We start from the raw sequence: 13,859 nt of genomic DNA, 5'->3' as shown, positions 1-13,859 counted from the left end.
CCAAATAATTCCTTCTTTCTGTAAATTGCCTCGATCACACTGTTTCTGTCACAGCAATAGAAAAGTAATTAACACAATATATATTCTGAAGTGTCATCTTGATCACTCAGTTAATGAAGTCTCTACCACACATTCTACCTTTACTAAGATATGATGCAGATGATCTTGGACAATACTTGCTTCTCTGAAATACCATGAATCTTGATTGAGAAGTCATTTCATTTTAGCCTGTCTCTAATTACAGCTCGCTTCCAATAACCCAGCTAAAGTCCTGGCCACAGGCTATATCACCTATTGTGAACACTGCCAGTGGCCAGACCAGAACACTACCCTGCCTTCTGCTTTTGCAGCTGGAAGAGGGAGGGATGAGTTTGCCTACAACACATCAGGATGCTAACTTATCACTCCCATCCACTGCCTTCAGTTCAAGGTTCTCCTGGGCTTTTATTAATTGCTCCCTTTGATGTGGAGTGTCCTTCCACATGCTTCGAATATGTTTCTTTTATTGGTTGATAAATACAGCTGATTTGGCCAATGGCTAAGCAGAACATATCCAGGCAGGAAGTCCAAACGAATACAAGGAGAAAAAGAAGGTAAAGGCAAGGTGATATCATGTAGCCACCAGGGAAGCAAGATGTAAGGTAACACGCCCCGAGTTTCATGGTAAAATATAGAATAATAGAAATGGGTTAATTTAATTGTGAGAGCTAGTCAATAATATGCCTGAGCCATTGGCCAAATTGTAATTAATATTAAGCCTTACAGTGGTTATTTGGGAACTGGCAGGCAAAACAAGAAACCTCCAACTACACTCCTCAGCCCCCCACCATTCCCGGTTGTCTTTTGGGCACGGATTCATTCCTTCTTCAACCTGACATCACCCCAACTCCAGCTTTCATTAGTGTCTCATGATTCCTATACCACTAAGTCTATCTTTTCCTTCACAGGGGCGAACAGTTGTCACTTAATTCTAGGGACTTGGGGCCACAAAGGGAGACATCAAGACCCCACCTAGTCCTTCTTATTGCCTAAACCCCAGCCTCACTAACATTCCTTTCTGAAGTTACACCTACATAAAGACATCCAAATCTTAATGCTAGATCTAAATAAAATAATTAAATTTGTGTTGCTTAAAAACCACAAACACTGTGCTTAAAAGCCACAACCATTTCCATGACTTGCTAAGATTTTGTCAACCTTATTTAAAATCCTTTTTTACTCAAAAAAAAGTAGCTTTCTGTGTTTCTTTTTATCTCCTTGAAAAAAGTATGATTACTCTGTAAGGAATTGCTGCTGCTTGGTTTGGGGGCCTTCCTTTGTATGTTCAGTTATCTGATCCTTTCTTTGCTCCTTCCTTACCCTTCCTCCCCTTGACTTATCAAGTTCTTGGACTCCAGGAAGGACTATTATGGGACTTTTGTATTCAGTACCTTTAAGTCTCCTTTCTTTTCTCAAGATCTGAAGTTTGGAATTTGCATCTAAACAAACTCTTTGTCAGAGGCCACAGCTAGGCACCCAAGGCCAAGCAAACCAGGCTCTAAGAATGTGTTGCGCATAACTGACTGTCACAGGAGCTACAGCACTGACAAACGGACTTTGTGGAGTAAACATCTAAGGAGAATTGTCAGGCAGCCAAGTTCAGACAAGAGATACCTGCTCAAACAACTTCTTTTATTTTTTGTCTCCAGGATAAAATTACTTGAGCCTGCTGTATTCCCCCAACTATAATGTGAGAAAACTCACAAATGTGTTAGCCAGCAAATACTCCATGAAAGACAATCTAGTACGAGAAAGATGCTCAGTAAATTCAATGTTGTTTCTGTGTCAAATGTCTAATCTTGGACAGGTTTTCTGCATGCCTCAGTCTTCATATCTGTGAAATGATAACCACAGTAGTATTAGCAATCAGTAAAGGCCCATCAAGAGAAAACACCTTCTGGTCAAGAGAGCAGACTCTCTGGCCTGGTGGAGTTCCAGCACTCCAATTGGGCCAGGTGGCTCACCTGGTCCAGGGACCCCTAGGAAGTCAAGCTCAATGTCATACATTCTAAGGAGGTAGGGAGAATAAGATTAGTCCTTTAGTAAGATTCTGTACTTTTCCATCCCAGCATTCCTGTCCTCCCCTCCACACCCCCAAACACACACACACACACACACACACACACACACACACACACACACACACACGCACGCACACGCTGTGCCTATGAGTCACCATGAGACTCTACTGGACACACACACACAGTGCCTATGAGTCACCAAGAGACTCTACTGGGTCTGCATAATTTTCTGTAACCTAAGTCTAAAAAGGTACATGTTTACCTTTTTCTTTTTTCTGCCTGTCTTTCAGATGTTGTCTGGAATCTACTTAAGCATTTCCTGGTGCTTTTGGCTTCCTTACTCTTTCTCTAAACCTCCCCTCCCCCTCCCCCATCTCTCTCTCTCTCTCTCTCTCTCTCTCACACACACACACACACACACACACACACACACACACGCACGCACGCACGCACGCACGCACGCATGCACGCACGCACACGGCTGCTTCTGCCATGTGTCAGCCTCCAGGCCAGCATAAAGAACATTGTTCTTTTCCTCTTTGCCTCCATTCTCCTTCAGAAAGCTACTGAATTTTTCAGCTTGCCTGTCCTGAAGGGTTTTTCTTTTAAACTTTAATAAAATTGTCCTTGAACTTCCATTTAAGTCCATTCTTAAATTCTTTTATTAATGAGGCGAAGAACTCCAAGAAAGGATCCTGATTCCCCTTTATCATCAGTACCTACATCCAAGGGTTGCCATGAAGATTAAAGGAGTTGATGCGTGCAGTGTGCCTAGAGCAATGCCTGGCAGGCTATGAGATTCATTTGTGTTTGCCAAGACAACTGTTTGATAGTACTGTCAGTAGCAATGGAGCTAATCATTGACTCTGTTTAGGAAAGGGGTACATTTCCCTTGGCATTTTTCTGACTTGCACCTAGAAATTATTAGGATGGACACCCCCACTGTGACCTGATCACAGTGTGAGAAGAGGACAAGTCACCTTAAAACTCCAAGCCTGGTGCTGGTCGGTTTCACAAGAATGACTGTGTCTGTGAAAAACTTTAGGAAAGCCATGTAACTCCCTGAAGCTGAGCAAAGCCATCTACCCACACGTGTCTTGGGAACCACATTCACCTTTCTCCAAATGTATCACAGGCAGCCAGAACAGGGCCCTAGGAGGATGCATCCACCTAGACATAGGCTGTGTCACATATTACAGCTCATTTGGACTCTGAAAATGGAAAATGGTCACTGTTCTATTCAAGTGATGCTATGCTTTCAGACAGACTACCAGAAGGGTGATGTTGTTATTTAAGAAAGGAGAGGGTTCAAGCTGATAAAGGCCATGAAGGTGCCTCTTAACCAGCCGTGTCCAGAAAGTCTCCTTTCAGCCCGCGTACCTATTCATTCAGAAACCATTTGGCACGAACATGGTCTTACACATTCTTAGATTGTAGAAAAGAATAGGAACTGTTTGTGGCTCTTGGGGTCAAGTGGACTAGAGAGAGCAAAGTCTTGAAAATGTCTCTTTAAAACCTCCTTTCATCCTGAGTGGATGGATTAGAATTTGAGCAGATATTTCCTTGGCCTTCCCTCTGTCGCTTCCATTGTTAGATTAGCTTCACAGCTTTTGAGGAGGTACATGTTTGCATTTCTCATTAATGCAACAGGTCTACTTATTATATCCTAGAACTCAACAGTCTGGATTAAGAGCAGTCTCTGTCTTGGTTTCCTCTTAAAACATAAATTGTGTCCTGCGCACGCAAAGTTCTGTAATCTCTGAGTATCTTATGCATAAACATAATCTTTCCAAAACCAAATAAGACGGTACCTAATGAAATACTCATCATTAGAGTATGCCAAGTCCAGGTTTAGATAATGGGGAGTTCCAGAGAGCAATCATGTATTTTTTCATTTAATCAGTAGCCATTAAAACATTGACAAAAGACTACATGCTTCAAGAATTCGGGGCAAACAGAATCTCTGGGCAGTTTTCCACCTTCTTATTGCACCTGAGCTGTCTTTACCTCCTGCCTCAAACTTGAAACACTCTGCAGTTACCTCATCTTTGCTATTTAAAAGGCAATTTAATAACAATTAGGATGGACTGCTCCTTTGGGTTCTTAGATTGGCAAAGCTCTATGTCACAATATTCCTGTCTTTCAAATAAAAAAAAAATCACCAAGGAAAGCATGCTGGTCGACAGAAATGTCCCCATCTGATAGTATTTCCAGGGATGCTTTTGTATCATCCAGGGCATCATAGCCCTAGCTAACCCTCCAGCTACTCCCAAACCCCCAGTAGTGCAGAATAGAACAATATGGAAATAAAGCAATGGGGAATGGGGTGGTTCCCACTATGGACCAGAGAGCCAGAGGACCTGCCTATTAGCTGGGATCTTTCTCAAAGGCAAAGGGCAATAGCAAACCTCCATGGAGGAGATGAAAGGGGCAAAGAATGGGACATTGCTGCATGGAGGTGCAACATGGGCATGGGGATCCATGTTGGGAAGTTTTAGAGCTTTCACTTCCTTTGTTCTTTCTGTGTTTTCTTTTGTAGACTCTGTAATAGAACTTGTAAGGTGGGCCCAGAGGAAGTCCTGGCCCCTGTCTTCCAAGCAGGTCTGTCCACTAGATGCTAATGAGCACTTTCTGCTGTGTGTCCTAGAAGCTATATTCTTTAAGAGTACAGAGAACAAGGTAACACTAAGTGTGGTATCTTTTAATTTGTTGTAAAGTTTTATCTTTAAAATATGTGAGCATATGAAGAACTAATTTTCATTATATATGTTGAACAAAACAGCCATTGAAGCACTTACCTACCTTTGTGAGGAGTTTTCCTCTAAAACATCTGAAAAGACCAGGAATTTGAAGACAATTTGCCTGTTAAAGTTGTCTGGAGGCCTGTACTAAAAAAAGAAGTGGTCCAGAACCACATTCCACTGTATCAGAACTGACTCCAAGGTACCATGAGAAGGAAGACACTAGTGGATATACAACTGCAATTTGTTGAGATTTGCTGACAGAGTCCAGTCTTGAATGGCCACAAGACCAAATGAATTCTCCAGAAGTTTCACCAGAAGGAGGAGTTTATAGGGCTAGAACAAATGTGGCTTCATCCCGGCCAGAAAGGACCTGCTTTTGTTATAGTAGCCTCGCAAGCCACTAAGGATGGGTCCCAGGTGTCTGTTGAGGCTCATTAGATAATATTATTTCTTTATGGTCAAAAAGTCTACCTCTGACTCTGGGTGAACACATGATAGTCTAATCCAGCTAATCCAGATAACACATAACAGCTAATCCATCTGGGTCTGTCGATCACCAAACCCGGAAGCTACCCTTAGGAAACATGGTTTCTGAAGACATGCTAAGGAAAGGAGAGGAATAATTAGCCTTTTAAGTAGATAACATACTTACCCTGCCCAGAAACCCTGGCCATGTACAGGTGCTGGCAGGGCTATGGCTCCATCTATCTCTGCTCATCCTGCCTGTTTCTCTGCACAAATGTGTTACTTCTTTTTTCTTTGAATCTCTTTTCCTGTAAGTCCAGGCTTGCTTTTGCTGATGTTCTGGATTTTTCCACATTTTCTCTGAAGCTACTCCAATGTTACCCACCTTGCCACTGCTCAAGTCTTCCTCTTCAAGGCAGCTGTCAAGATTTGTTGTTCTTTCAATCTCCAATAAAATTGTTCTAGACCTTTCTTCGACTCTGTCTCTAAACTCTTTTGTTAATAAGACTAGGAAACCAAGGAGGGAACTCCAACTTTCCTAGTAACATATGACACTCAATGAGAAGCTTCCCAGAGTTTCTGATATTCTTCATCTCATACTAAGTCAGACAAAATCTTGGTGCCAGAATCTTAGTAGACATATTATGAAACCAATTCAGTTTACTAGAGGACAACCATAAACAAGATAGCTATAGTCATATTGTAACAGGGTCTCAGACCTTAACATGAGTAACTCCATGATGGAAGTACCATTCAGGCCACAAAACTCAACATGTACCTCCTGCCCAAACTAAAACAAAGACCTATTCCATCAAAGACCATAGTTCTGGGGAAAAAATCTCTAAATGTGCTAACCTTGTTTTTTTGGCTTCTATAGTTCTACTTTTGGATAACTCTTCTTGTTAACTTAGGTATGTCAACCCAGGACATGTTTTTTAGGCTTAAAAACTCCCCCTGAGAAAGGTTTGGGGCTATACTGGAATCCCAAACACCCGGTGTAGTCAACAGCTGTCAAATAAGACTTTTTTATTGACTTAAAACAGTCTTCTCCAGTGGCTACATCACAACATCTCCAAGTAGATTTTATACTAAATAAATAAATAAATAAGTACAGCAAGGTAATGGTATACCATGGATGTGGACAGATTCAGATCTTGGAACTTCTACTCTGCCTTTTAACAACTATGAGAGTAAAGAGAACTTACTTAACTTCCCAAAGCTTCATATTCTCAAATCTGGATTGGGAGTAGCCATTATAATAATCAGGAAAGCAATATATTTATTTATTTATTTATTTGCTTATTTGTTTATTTACCTATTTTTTTCAATATAGGGTTTTCTGTATAACCCTGGCTGCCCTGGAATTCACTATGTAGATCAGGCTGGTCTTGAACATAGAAATCTATTTGCCTCCTAAGTGCTAGGATTAAAGGTGTGTGCCAACACATCCTGTTCAGAAAAACATTTTAATTGTATTCTAAAATATATAATGTTGTTATGAAGATAAAGAGTGTGTTCTAGTTTTTTCATCTCCATATCCATAAGGAGGTTCCTAATTTACTGATTGATAAAGAAAATTAGTTAAGGGGAGGAAGGCTAAGGTGGACACATAGAACCTCAGCACAGGGAAACAAAGACTCCTTATAGATAGAGATCCATACAGTGTTTGCATTGTCCCATATTTGAAAATACCAAGAAGGAAAGATTTCAACACTTGACAATGGACAGAGCCAGTTCCTGACTATCGTACAGCTGGTCTGTAGGGACCAGAAGGCCCCACACCTGCCCAAGCAGAACGTTATGTTTTCTAGAGAGGAGAATGCAGTTGAGCAGGAGAGTAGAGGTCTTCAAGTACCCAGAAGATGCCTGAAAACTCTGTCTTCTTCCACCAAGAGCCAGAGTTATAATATATAATGTATCTATTTTTCAAATTAGAAATTCCTGGTCTCAGAAGTTTTCACATTTCATCTGTGTTAAAATGAACAAACAAAGAAAGGTTGGCATGAATTAGGCCTCTGCTAGAAGGGAACATAAAATCCCAAGGGATGTAGGAATAAAGTTCCACTTCCAATCTAACCCCAGCAATCCCTCATTAAGTCCCAACAAGAACTTTTAGTCTGCTCACGGTGTCAGGTCAGCTCTTCCGTCCACAAGTTAGCCCGTAGTCTGTGTAGGTGCCTTGTGTAAAGTCAGCTTGCTTCCAGCCTTAGTTTTGCTCACTGGACATGCTTAGTGTCTTTTTTCAACACCCTTCAGACACATGAAGGAATCTGTGACCGTTATCTCTTGTTCTCCATGCACACATGAACATGCATACTCGTGCACCTGACTGAACAACATTGGTTTTGCCAATCCACTTTTCCTGTGCCATCTTCCCAGGATCTTGCGTCCCTGTGTGGATTCCACTACATTTTTGAAATGTCCTTTCAAAGTTCAGTGCACGGCGTGGAACACACCCTTCTCAGCATGGGCTCCTCAGTGTCCCTCACAGTGCAGCATTGTTTCAGACACTCCGCTCGGCAGTCCCACCGCAGGTCTGCAGAAACAATCTCCCTGTTGTCCACTCGCCCTCTGCTCTAACAGTCAATGCTATCTGTTCTCATCCCACACCGTCTTCTTTAGCGTATCAATCCTACCCCTGCCTCAGCCCAAGGTTGACATGGCCTTCGGTTGACTATCTCCAGACCCCACAACTTTTCTTTTACCTGGCTACCTGAAAGCTCTTTCTTACCCACAAATAACAGTTTATTTTCTAGGGGGAAAAAAAATCAAATAAACGAAAACCAAAACAGGACACAACTTTCCTATCCCAGTAGCCTTCAGGAGTCTAGACCCCTTGGCACAGCATTTGAAGTCCTTGGTGACATAACTCAAAGTTGATTTTTGCACCCTTGCCATTCTCTTCAGACTCAAATATTTCACATGTTCTCCCTGGTTGTAACATTTTGCAATGCTTCAAAGCCTTCTCCATAAAGCCACAAATGATATCAGCTTTAGAATCATGTGTGTGTGTGTGTGTGTGTGTTATAAAACCTATTTTCAATATTTGCTTATCAAACCATCTGTGTATAATTTGTTTTCCTCTTTCCCTGCCCCCATCTTCTTTGTAAGTGAGCACAGTCCCTTTACTATCTACTAGGAACAGAGACGCAATGAATAACGACCAGCCAGTACACTATAGTGGTACAGCTGTGAACACCTGAGCTGTGAAGAGTGGGTGTTTCCTAAGAGGTGTCCCTCAAAAGGCTCCTGTGTCGTAGGGCTGCTCCCCAGGTAATGGTGCTATTGGGAGATGATAGGCTAGTAAGAGCACCAATGTCTGTCATGGGTTAACCCATTGTTCAACTCACACTGATTGGGCTATTAAGCAGTGGGGCTAAGATGGAGTAAATGGGATTCTTGGAGTGTGAGACACCCCCCCCACACACACTTCCTCTGTCTGTTTCTGCTTCCCGGATGCCCTCAGGTAAACAGCTTTCTTCCACCAAACCCTTCTGGCAGGCCCCAGACCTAACAACAATGGAGCCAGCCAGCCGTGAACTGAAAATGGTCCCTCTGTAGAGTCGTTTTTTCTCAGTAACTTTATCTCAGAGACAAAAGAAAATGACTAACAACAGTGTTCAGCCAGAGACTGGAGGGTTGGGGAACACTCAGATCAAGACAGAATCGCTGAGCTCAGACATGGGCTGGAGCTGCAGGCAGAGGGGAGGTAGCTACAAAGCGTCCCTTTGACAAATGAGATCATGGTGGTTTAGAGAGATGAATTTGTGACTTTGTGGCTGCTTTGAAGCATGAAAGGTGGGGCGTGGTGGAGATGAAAGCAGAGAGGTTGGCCAGGCGACACCAGGCAGGGCCTCACAGGCTGTGTGCTGAGGAGGTTGGTACTTAGGGGAAGGGCAGTGAGAGCCCAGGGCAGTGAGAGCCCTCGGAGGTTGTTTCAGGAGGATGGTTTGTCATGACCAGACCTGTTGAGATTTTGAGTTCACAATCACCATTCTGACTAGCAGTGAAGGAGAGAAATGAGAGCCAATTTGGAGTAGAAGCCTTATTGATGAAGATACTTAGGGAAATTTTCAAATATGTGCAAGAAGAAGAAAGGCGGATAATCAAAAAAAAAAAAAAAAAAAAAAAAAAACAGGAAGTAGAAACCTCAAATGTGGAGAACTTGGATATGAATAGTTAGGAGAAAGGATATATGCTAAGTTCCCAGATCTCTAGTTAATCTTGCCTCCATGTTTTCTTATTTTATATAACTGCCTCCAAAGAGGTAGCCTGACCTTCCACAAAATCAAAGGCCCAGCTGCATCAGGCACAATTTCAGATCCCCTATAATACCTCATCCTTGCACAGTTTCAACAAATGCTTGCACAGTTTCTGAAAGCTCATAATTTTGTAGGCAAATATCATTTGCGAACACAGATAGGACATGTCTTCCAAGAATATTTCTGCAGGTCGGTCACTTTCAAAGGGACTATAGTGATGCCCTACCCATTTTCTATCCTATAGCTATTTACTGGATATTTTCAGCCATTGCTTTAGATGCTGATGATAAAATGATGAATAACATAATAGCTTGATGCCCTAACAGCACTCATTCTACTGGAGGATGATAAACACAGAGAAACACAATAAAAATATAAATTCACATAGGTATAATTGTACAGAAGAAATACGTAGACAGAAAACAGTAAAGACAATGAAGGAGTAAATAACTAAGCTAAGAATTAGATGTATATTGATAGGCTGGGATGCATGAAAAGAGTATGCTAGACAGAAGGGATAGCTCTTATGTATGGAACCAAAACAGAAGAAATTGTCTTTTGAATCTCTGGCATGAGATTGCAAAGATGGGCAGCACTTAGGGCCTCACGTGTCACACAAAAAGGGGTTTATATATTCACCAGGAGACTGACATGATCTGACCTTGGATATACTTTCTGTCTCCTCAGAAGTTGTCATACGGCTATACCTCACATCTAATGGAGTAAAGCAGAACAGTGTTCCCCAACTTTGCCTTCCCTGAGAATGTTTCAGAAGAAAGCAGCCAAACCATGTTTATGATCTCCATTCAGTACAAAGTTACCTGGGCTTTGTTCCCACATCTTTAGTAATACTATTGATTATTTCTCCAGGCACAGGAATGTAACACCACTCTTTGTCCAACGAGGAGAGCTGAGAAAAACACAGAACAAAGTCTCTATTGTGTTGTGCGTGCAGCCTTGGTGTGTGGTGCCTCCCTCTGATATCCTCGGGTTGCCTTGGAGCATGAAGACTAGAGCTAAAGATGATGGACCAGGAGAGAGTCAGCAGTGCCTATTATGGCTGGAACCCTGAATGGAAAAAGAAGAACAGGAGGCTGGCATAGAGCTCAAGTAGGTGATAAGATTCAGTCTGAGAGAGAGCAGAAGGGGAGGTCAGGGAGATGACGTGGCTTTGAGTCCCTTAAGGTGAGGTCATTTTTCTCTCCTGAGTCACCATGAAGAAATGGTGGTAATTAGTTCTACAGTTCCAGTGAGCAAAACCTGGAGGAAGCATGGCTAGCAATTAGACCAGAAAGTGAGGCTTGAGAGCCAACTTTCTGTTCCATGGCATTCTCCCATCAGGTTCTCTCTGTGTCCTGAAGAGCCAAGAACACATCTTAGAATAACAAAAGAGCTGTGATGGTGGGACTAGTATTTCTATAAAGAAGAAAGCTATTATGGGATATCAAGCTACCCACGGGATAACAAGCTTTCTAGGGAGTCTTGCTACTCTGTTAGTCCCTCGCAATCTCCTCCTGTCCTGACCCTCTTCTCCCTAAACAACAACAAACTACCTATCCTTAGAAGAAGCCTGTTGTTTTCAGTTATCTGTAGATTCCAAGCTGATTATTCCTTTTTCTTGCTAGGAATGTCGATGAGGCTGCACTATGAGCTCTTGAGTCTTGGGCTCTTTTGCCCCATCACTAGAATTTTCATCAATGTCCTTACAGTGCTGCCCATGTGTTAGCCATCTCACAGAGACACCATTGTAATACTTTGTGATGGTTTTCCCTGGGGTGGGGAGTGAGGAGGAGGGGTCCTTCATGGGTCCCAACATGCATAAAAACGGTGCTGTCAGCATCTCACTCAGAGTAGAAGCCCAAGCATGTCACTCAAATCACAGGGGAGCTGTATTGGCTGCTTGTCAAAGGTTGAATTGATTTTAAAATTGCTTTGATGACTTATATATTCAGTGCACAGTTTGGGGCCTCTGTTTATCTCTCCATATGAGCCTAGTCACAGCTTGAGAGCATTTGAAGCTTGCACTATTGGCTGTTTGAAAACACAGGTTGTAGTCACGTGGAGTATGGGCTTCCGGTTGCTGAGGGAGAGTCCCACGTTTGGAGTTCATTCTTGGCTAGCCTCCAAAGCGTTGAATGGATAGGTCTATTTAAGATGAAATTTCAGTTTGATCTCTCCACAGAGTGCTTTTGAATTAAACATATACCTAAGTTGTGCATAATTTTACTTGGGGTTGTATAGCACAGGAGAACTCCAAAGAAGAGGCAAGCATGCGGAAACAAACCGTCCCCAGCCCTCTGGTTAAATCGGTCACATTACCTGTTTTTCCTTCCAAGTTCAGTCAGGTGTTCTAGACAACAGGAGGTCTGACTTTTGCCCAGATCTCCCACCAGGCTAGATAAGAAAACCCTGCCAACACAGACTGAAAAATTCAGAATTGGAGAAGAAAGATTAGACTCTTGTTCACCCGTGAATTGATTAATAAGAGGGAGGAGAAGGAACTCTGAAAGAAAAGTCAGGAGGGAATCGTGGAACTGCAGCTCTCTGAATGGCTAAGCTTTTGTGCTATGTGTTAGATTAGTGAGGGTGATAATTAGCTGAAGTTAGGAAAATGGATAGTAAGACTGGAATGTGACAGCCTGAAAAACCAGAGTCCCTAGAGCTCTGGGCTTGTCCTGTCAGGAGTGGCTGGTGTTTACACAACTTTCCCCAGGGTGGGGGCCACACAAATTCCTTATTCAAACGGACACATTTGATGGATGAAGCTAAAGTCTAACTGGGGCTGTTCATTACCCTGCAAGGTGCATGGTCGACTCATATGTACTTGGAAAGAAACGTTGAGAATGGGGGCAGAGATGAATCAGGTCTGCTTTTTAAAACTCGGGAGGTTAATGTAATGTTGATGACAGTCCCCCAAAGCCAATGGTTTCCTTTTCTAATTATCCTCAGTTCTTGTCCACAGTGCAGGGCAGGGTAGGGGTGTCATTTGTCTTACCTCTAGAGAATAAAAATAACATGGGTGTGAGTGGATAGCAAGCTAGCATTGGACTAACCTTCTTTTCAGGGTTTATCTATGAAGTAGAGAAGGGGCATTAGGGATTGGTACAATAGACCCAAACTGCCTCTAACATTTTCTTTCCTTTTGTTTTCTGAAACACATGGCCTAAATGCTGAATTCAACAGAGAAAAGTACATCTTTTCTGAGTCAGCTGGCCAGGGACACAAGGGCATCACAAGACACAGGAAGCTTGCTAGGTTAGAAGCCAGGCAAAAGATGACCATTCTGCATGTGCCAATCAACACATTTCAGAATAATGGTTTCAAGGGAAGGATTAGAGATGGTTTCTGGCAAAGTTAATCAGATTTAACTCCAAAGTTCTTTACTTTTAAGAGAAGCCAGGAAGAGCCCAAAGCCTGGATTCCTGGTTTTTAAACCTTGGAAAATGGAGATTTTTTTTTTTTTTTTTTTGGTGTGTGTTGTTGTTTTGTTTTGTATCTCTTTTGGTCTTTTGAGACAGGGTTTCTTGGTGGCTTTGGAGCTTGTCCTGGAACTAGCTCTTGTAGACCAGGCTGGTGTCAAACTCACAGAAATCTGCCTGCCTCTGCCTCCCAAGTGCTAAGACTAAAGGCGAGCACCACCACCGCCCAGTGGAAAATGTTTCTTTCCCTCCCTGACTTGCCTCTATTTGCTCTTGGGTAGGAGCTTCTAGAACAGCTATGCACATTGTGAATATCTGACAGCATGAGGCTGCACTGGGGATCCTCTAGCTTGGGTTTAGTGTGATTATGCTCATGTGGTTGACAAGGGCTTCTGTGTATACTTATCCCAGTGCTGGGACACAGATGCAAGACATAAAGTAGGATTGTGACTTCAATTTGTTCCACAGAGCTCAGCTGCACAATTTTGGGGTATCAAGAAGAAAAAGAAAAAGAAATATTCTTTAAAATGTTGGGGGCCAGTAGATATTCTATTTTTTGTTTGTTTGTTTGTTTCCTGACTTTGCACTGCTTGTGGAACTGGACAGCGAATTTGCATGTCTTTTACATTCTCCATAAACATCTATTTTTAGAGCTATTGCATTTTTGTGCACTGTTTTGTAAGAAGCTCAATAAAGCCTGGATCTGACCCTGCCAGTGAGTAAGTCACCAATATTCTCAGAAACTAGAGATGCACACAGGAAGACTATCTAGAAATTGAGAAGCTGTACAGAAGCTGTACAAGAAAACTCCAAGAACCCCATAGAGACCAAGCCTGCCTGACCAGTCCATCTAGTGATGATACTGAAATCTGTATACCCTCTCCACAGAAAGACTGAATGCCCTAAAGG

The sequence above is a fragment of the Phodopus roborovskii genome, unplaced genomic scaffold, assembly GCF_943737965.1.
Source record: "Phodopus roborovskii unplaced genomic scaffold, PHOROB, whole genome shotgun sequence".
Taxonomy (NCBI): domain Eukaryota; kingdom Metazoa; phylum Chordata; class Mammalia; order Rodentia; family Cricetidae; genus Phodopus; species Phodopus roborovskii.
Note: the sequence above shows the minus strand (reverse complement) of the source record.